The sequence below is a fragment of the Manis javanica genome, chromosome 4 (assembly GCF_040802235.1).
Source record: "Manis javanica isolate MJ-LG chromosome 4, MJ_LKY, whole genome shotgun sequence".
Taxonomy (NCBI): Eukaryota; Metazoa; Chordata; class Mammalia; order Pholidota; family Manidae; genus Manis; species Manis javanica.
Genome location: NC_133159.1, coordinates 44,916,304 through 44,923,436, shown reverse-complemented (window position 1 = coordinate 44,923,436; position 7,133 = coordinate 44,916,304).

Here is a 7,133-nt window from a genome sequence, read left to right as displayed (position 1 = left end):
GTCCATTAAAAATTAAAGAAGATAAAGCATATGTAATAACTTAAATCTTCCCAGCATAGACTGGTCCATTTTGAGTCCTTTCTAAGCAAGCCCTGTGTGAGCTTCACCTTACCCTTTCCTGCCTACAGAAGTTCAGGCAAAGGTCTCCCAAGCTCCCTGTGCATAAAGTTTTGGTGAGAGCATGTTGAAATTGGATGGCTATGCATATGAATTAAGTCAGATCTGTGAATAAGATATAAGAGCCATAGGCAATGAGAAGGCGGAGTTTCAAAGATGAACTCCTCTGACTGACACTCAAGGACCCACTTTGGCCTGGCTCCTACTAACCAACAGCCAGTCCTCAAACTTGAAAAGCCCTTTCCCAGAATGGAATTTGTGTTCTAGTTCCAGGAGGACGTTCTGCTGTGGAATGTAAAGGAGCCAATATGTGTGGGGCAGTATGCACAGCCCCTATGCTAGCCTTTCACATATTACTGACACGTTTATTCCTCACAATGTCTCATGATGAAAGTAAGACCATCACCATTTTACAGATAAGGATCCTGGTGCTCAGATTTAGTACCTTGTCCAAGGTAATACAAAAATAAACATGCAGCATATACATCTGAACACAAAGCTTATTTTTAAAGAATGTGTATGCTATAAAGGAGCTATGTTTCTGACCAAAGATATAATATTCTTATGTCTCAAGAAATACTGAAATATTAGGAATTTAAAATGTGAAGTCTCTGGCCCTTCGTGTAATAATGCTCTTACAGGGCATGCTTTCCTAAAATCTAAGGAACTGAGAATTCCCTTCCTTACCACATGTCATTAAGTGAGGTGGTTATTGGCCTCAGCCATGTGTGGTAGCAGGGGTCTGATGTGCACTTTCTAGGATCCATCTCTATCTAGAGCTGACGGGAAAGGGCAGGTGGCAGGGTGGATGCAGTAAGTGGCAACAGGAGAAAGTCCAAGCAGGAGGGAAGCACCTCTCAACCAGCAGTAGGAAAAAGGAGCCCATGTAGCCAATAACTGGCTTTAGCAAAGTCTCGCAGTAGCTGGAGGCAGATCAGTTGCATGGACGGGTATGGGGAGTGGTTAAAGCTACTATCCTAAGATTGGTGGAAGGAGTGAGCAAGGACTTCCAGACTTGGGTTTCATAGAATTTCCAAAAAAGTTACCAAAACATGGTATCAGAACAAGACCTGAATTTAATGATAGGAACATGAACAAATCCAAACATCCAAACCAGGGATCAGAGCAGAACAGGTAATCTGATGGAGAATTTTTGTAAATACCAAATAAGGGTTCCTAAGGACCTGTGACTAGGGCCAGCATGTGTAGGATTTTGCCAAATGCTGACATCAGAAAGGACACTAGAGGTAGACAATAGCACATGCCAAAACATAATGGCTGAATGTACATAGAATTTTGGAGAAAAAGCACTTTATTGGGTCTTGGATTGAGGGAAGTAATACTTTAAAAATTTTAGCTGGGGGCAAATTACAAAAGGACCTTACATGTTAGATTACATAGCCTGGAGTTTACAGTAGGGAGTCAGCAAGTCTGGGTGATGCTCCCTGGTAGGTAAGGAGAAGGAGACAACAAAGCCCCTGGCAGGGGTGTATTAGGGAAGAAGTGGATTGTACATTGACTACTGCTGTGGAATGACACACAGTAAAGAAGTGAATTAAAACATTCAAGCTAGAAGAAATCTTGGAGATTCTATGTGAATTTCCTTATTTTAGTTGGGGAGGCAAGCCTGGAGAGTGGGAGCTCACAGCCATCTGTGGAGAACTGGAAAACAGGGCTCTTTACAACCCATTGTACTTTGAGATTGCAAGGTTAATAGAAAAACAGAAGAGTTCTCCAAATTTTGATACTGTTGGTTATAAAAACAAGTGGAAATAAAAGAAAATCAGAAAATTGTGTTCTGAGAGTAGGGTTGAATAATAAAACTCAAAGCCAATTTTCTGACCTAAATTTGCAGAGTCCAAGAACTTGACCACAGGTCACACTTGGCCCTTCTTCCCAACTTCTGCAGGTTGGCCTTGGGTATATTTAATCCCTTGGTCTGAGTCTTTTAACCCATAAATTGCATAAGACATTGCAAAGACAGACAAATATGTGTAAGAGATTTTCTGTTTTACTGACTTAGCCCAGAAATGAAATCTGATTCCAGGAAAGAGCTGGACACAAAATTCAGGGAAAAGCAAGGTAATTATAAAGATAAATCTAATTGAGTTAATTATAAAGATAAATCTAATCAAGTTACCAGCCATTGGCTGACATCTTCCCTTTCCCTCAACAGGGTCTGAATGGAAAAGTAAAAAACGATTTATAATACTTGGGTCTTCCAAGGTAGCAAAGACACATTGCTGATTTCTATTTGTTTTGTTATACACTGGTGCTGAAAGTGAGATGAGAAAACTCAAAAGAATAAACAGAGCCCAGAAGAGGAAGTGATTGTTGCTAGAGGAACATGACAGCTCACCAGTAGACAACACTTGAATTAATTTTTGAAAAATTAGAAGGTACTTCTTCAGACAGACAAAAGATAGGAGGAAGGTTATTCCAGTAGAGGAAATAATCTATGCACAGACATGGAAAAGACTACTGGGTGGACCGCAAGCAGTTCAGAGTGGCAAGAAAATGAGGAGATGGTGCAGTGGAGAAAGAAGAACATTTCAGGCATCTGCAAGGGCATTCAGGTGTGAAGGAACCTGGAAAGTCAGGACAATGTCGGATGGTGCCACATAGGGCAAGTATGAGCACCAGGAGGAATGTAGATGGAGAAGACTGGACAGAGGGATGGCTCAGGCCGAGGAGAGCTGCGGGTACCCCTCTGAGGAAGCTGACTTTACTCAGCAGGTAGTAATAAGGGTCACTAAAAGTGTCTGAGTGACCATGAGAACTCTGCTTTCAGGAAAATGGATTGGTAAATGAAATACTGGAAATAGAGTTGTTAAAACATTTGCCCAGGTAAGAAACTAAGGACACAAACTAGGGCTTTAGTAGTGATCTAGACCAAGGTCTATCAAGACACTGTCTCCAAGCTTTCCCACCTGCATCCACATTCCCTTCTCTGAACACCTTAACCACTAACAAGACTCCTGGTCAGTGGACTTTTAACAACACTACTAACTGTAGATCTGCCTTCCTTGTGCTGTCAACAGCTTGAAGGCAAGGGTTAGAGCTGAATAACCTTTGTATCCCAGGTACCCTGCAAGAGTCATCCTCATGGGAATGTTTGATGAATGAATGAAGGCTGAGATGTGCAAATGAACCAATAAATGAATGGAAATAGGATGCAGCTGTGTACCCCACCTACCTGTTCCCTTTTGCTACCTCCCATCCACTGTAACACCGAGAGCAAAGTTATTTCTTTATTCATTTATTGGTACTACAATATTAATTACTTATAAGTGCCATTTGGTTACCAGGCAACAGGAAATGTGGTACCAAATGTAAGCAGTTATCTGGGTGACTGGTGAGATGTGGTACGTCTTGTGACCATGACTACCTCCCACACCAGTCCTCAGGTCCCTCTTGGTTCTGCCCACACAGACCCATATACATGAAGGCAAGATGGGTTCCTGATATTGAAAGTGGCTGATTAAAGAGTGGACACAGTTGTTTTTCAGGACCTGCATGTACCTAGCTCAAGGCTGGAGGCATAAGATCCTTCCAAACATGGTACTGTGTCAGATCAATTATGTAGCTTTCACATTGATTTTCTATCTTTATTGGATCATACATGACACTGAAAAGTAGGTCATACCATCCCATTTGACAGATGAGGGACCCAAAGTCCAAAGTGGCTAAGTCTGTGGTTCTCAACCCTGGCTGTTGTGGAGAATCATCCGGGAGCTGTGAAGTGGTTCTGACAACCAGTCTCCAGCCAGGCCACACTCCAGTCAGTTTCTGGGGTGAGACTCAGGCATCAATGTCCAAGGTGACAGGGCTGGTGAGAAAACCCAGGACGGGACCTCAGCCTCCCCCAGCTGCAGTGTCATTTCCGAAGCTCCATTGGCAATAAGTAAAATTCTGCTCTAGAACTGTCCCTGGGACTTTAAGTCTGATGGAAAAGTCTGGGTGGGAGGAAGGGAAAGCAACAAGTTTCTCATCAATTTTTGAGTTTCCTGGGCTGCTTGCTTTTGATCTCAAACCAAAGGATTTATATGTGGCTTCGGTGGTGCATTAACCATTCAGGTTCCTCACACCCATTCTGCTCATAACACAGTACAGCCCTTTCCAGCCGACAGAGGCCTTCCCAGAGCAAAAGCCCAGCCTCATCCTCCTCTTCGACTGGGGCGGAGCAGAGGGCAGCTTAGGCAGCTTTACGGGCTGCCTCTCCAGCTGCTGACTCGGCCGCCTGACAGATGGCCTGCTGCACTAGGCCACCGGGGCCATGGCCCGAATTTCACTAAAAGAGCCTGCTCAGGTCATGTGTTTTGGCTTCTTTTTATGAGAAGATTTGTGTTAGCCCATGAATCACAGGGTAGCAATGATGGAAAGAACTTCAAAGGTCACCCTGCCCACCACCTCTTCTATCACCACTCTCTGGACACTTTTCTGTTGGGAAAATGGAGGCTTATTTGATAATTAAATATTAATAATCATAAAATTCAACATGGTAAAATATCTCAGTACCAAGAAATTATTATAAAAATAGATATTTATTTTGCATCAACTATGTACCAGGAATTTTGCACACATCTTGATTAATTCTAAGGGTTGCTGCCTTGCACAAATCCAGGGGCCATCATCAGTCTTACCAAGTCTACATTACATTGCTAGGATGTACACGGGACTCCTACAACAGTTTATGTGTGGCTTCATCTGGTGGCCCTATTACACTAGTGGCAACCTTATGAGAAAGCTGTCATTCTTGTGTTAGTTCAGGGTACTACAGAGCCCCCTTCCTCTGGAGTGCAAATAAGTCATCATACAAACATTACCAGCCAAGTGGGAAACAAGCTATCACTTCTTTAAATTTGTAGGATCACCACATCCATCAGGTAGCTTTTGCTACATAACAAATCACCCCAGGACTTAAAGGCCTACAATACTAACCATTTGTTATTGCTCACAAAGCTACAGGTCAGCTGGGCAGTTCTGATCTAGGCTAGGCTGACCTTGGTTAACCCCACTGATACATATGGATCAACTGATGGGTCAGCAGAAGATGCCTAGTTTCTGATGGCCTTCGCTAGGCTGGCTCAGATGACTGGGACCTCTCTTCATTGGTCCCCCTTCACTCTGAAAGATAGCCTAGGCTGTGCCTGGAGGTCACAGGGTTTCAGGAGAGCAAAGGGGAACAGGTAAAACCTCCTGAGGCCCAGGTCTGGCCCTCATACAATCACTTCTGCTTTGCTGTGAGGTCAGTCCAAACATAGGGTAGAGAAATTGACTGCATGTCTCAAAGAGAGAAGGTAGAAAAACTTGTGGCCATTTTCATAGTCTAACATATCCTATAACTGAAAATTATAGAGTTGTGGGCTACCTCTGTTAGAATGCACGGCTCAGGTTTCCATCTGCAAGCAGTATGACTCACATTCTCCCCAAGATGTGCCCAGTTACAGGTGGACCAGCTAGAATACAGAACAGAAGATGCGGACTCTTGTCCAAGGCAGTGACCACACCCACTAGCAAGGGGTTAGAAGATGGCCTCCATTGGTATTAAGCTCATTAAACTTTCTTTTTAGAGATAGTATATAAGAGAGTGGGAAGAGAGAGTATAGGTGTTCCATTCAGCACTAACCAGGAGGGGAATAGAATGCCCATTCTCTCCTCCATGAATCAAGGTGGGAATGTGAGAAGAATAGAGAAGGCATCTTCTTGACCAACAACCCCTAAATCAGATGGGGAAATTGAGGCTCAGAGAGATTAAGATACATGCCCAATAATACATAGTAAACAAGATTAGGCATACAGCCTAAACTGTGCTAGCAATTCACTAAGATAGCCTTGTTTGGGTTCTCATCCTCAGCAGCTTCTAGCTCTTCGCTGAGAGAGCCAAACAAGGCTCTCAAATGCACTGAGCAGCTATTTTGGTCCAAGCACCCTTCTATGTGCCTTCATATAAGTTCATGCATAAAATATCCACCACTCCGGCAAGCATTATTGTCCTCATTTAATGAGGAACACTAAACTCAGATGATGAGATGTGTTCAAGATTATACAGTAAATGGGATAATATGGACCTAAATTTGAATTAAGGCTCTCACCAACTCCAAACGCTCTCATTTATAGATAAGTACTCTATTCCCTTGTCATGCATTGTATGCAGCAGGAAAACTGGGTTATTCTCCCCAAAAGGTTCTTCTGTATTCTCTAATTCCTGCTTTCCCCCCACCTGGAGTGTATCAGCAACCACTTTTTTGATGATGTAACATTTCCTCTTTCCCTACTGCCTCTGTTACCCTAGCTCTACCTAGAAGACCCCTACTGTCTTTAAAGGGCTAGCTCAAATACTACTTCCCCCGAGACCCCAAATTAAGGTGGGCTCTTTCTTATCCCACTGGCAGGAAGTTGTCTCTTCCTCTTCCTCTATGTTCCTACAACACTTCATTTCACACCACTTTTTGTCATATGTCACAAATATTGTTTACTTGTTTATAACTCCTATGCCTCAGAAGCTTCTTGGGGCATAGGGCTCATCATTGTAACTCCAATATCCAGAAAAGAGCATAGCCATCGACTAAGAAGAAGAAATAAAAATAAAACAAAATAAACAAAAAGAAGTAGGATTCCCATGCTTAAGTGGCAGGTTATGGAGTAAATTCTCATTTGCTGCTAGCAAACCTGGAAGACTGTCTGGAGAAAACTGTGGGTCTGGGATCATGAAAAACTTCTGTGTGAGTTTCCTCTTTGCTTGGAGGCCTTTTTATCTCCCTTGGTCTCTGATGTCTAAAAGGCATTGAAAGCATGTTGGTAGAAATCCGTAGTTTGTCAAGCTTGGTTACAGCCATTCTTAGAAGAGAAGGGGGAGAAAGTGTGCACAGACTGGTGTGGTAATAATTTAAGTTTTAGCCAAATAAGATGTAGAGGACTGCTGGAAGTGATACATTTCTGGCAGCTGATTGTCCCTGGGAAAGATAAAAGAAAGGATGAGAAGACAGCATTTGGTTGGACCTCTTGCCTCTTCA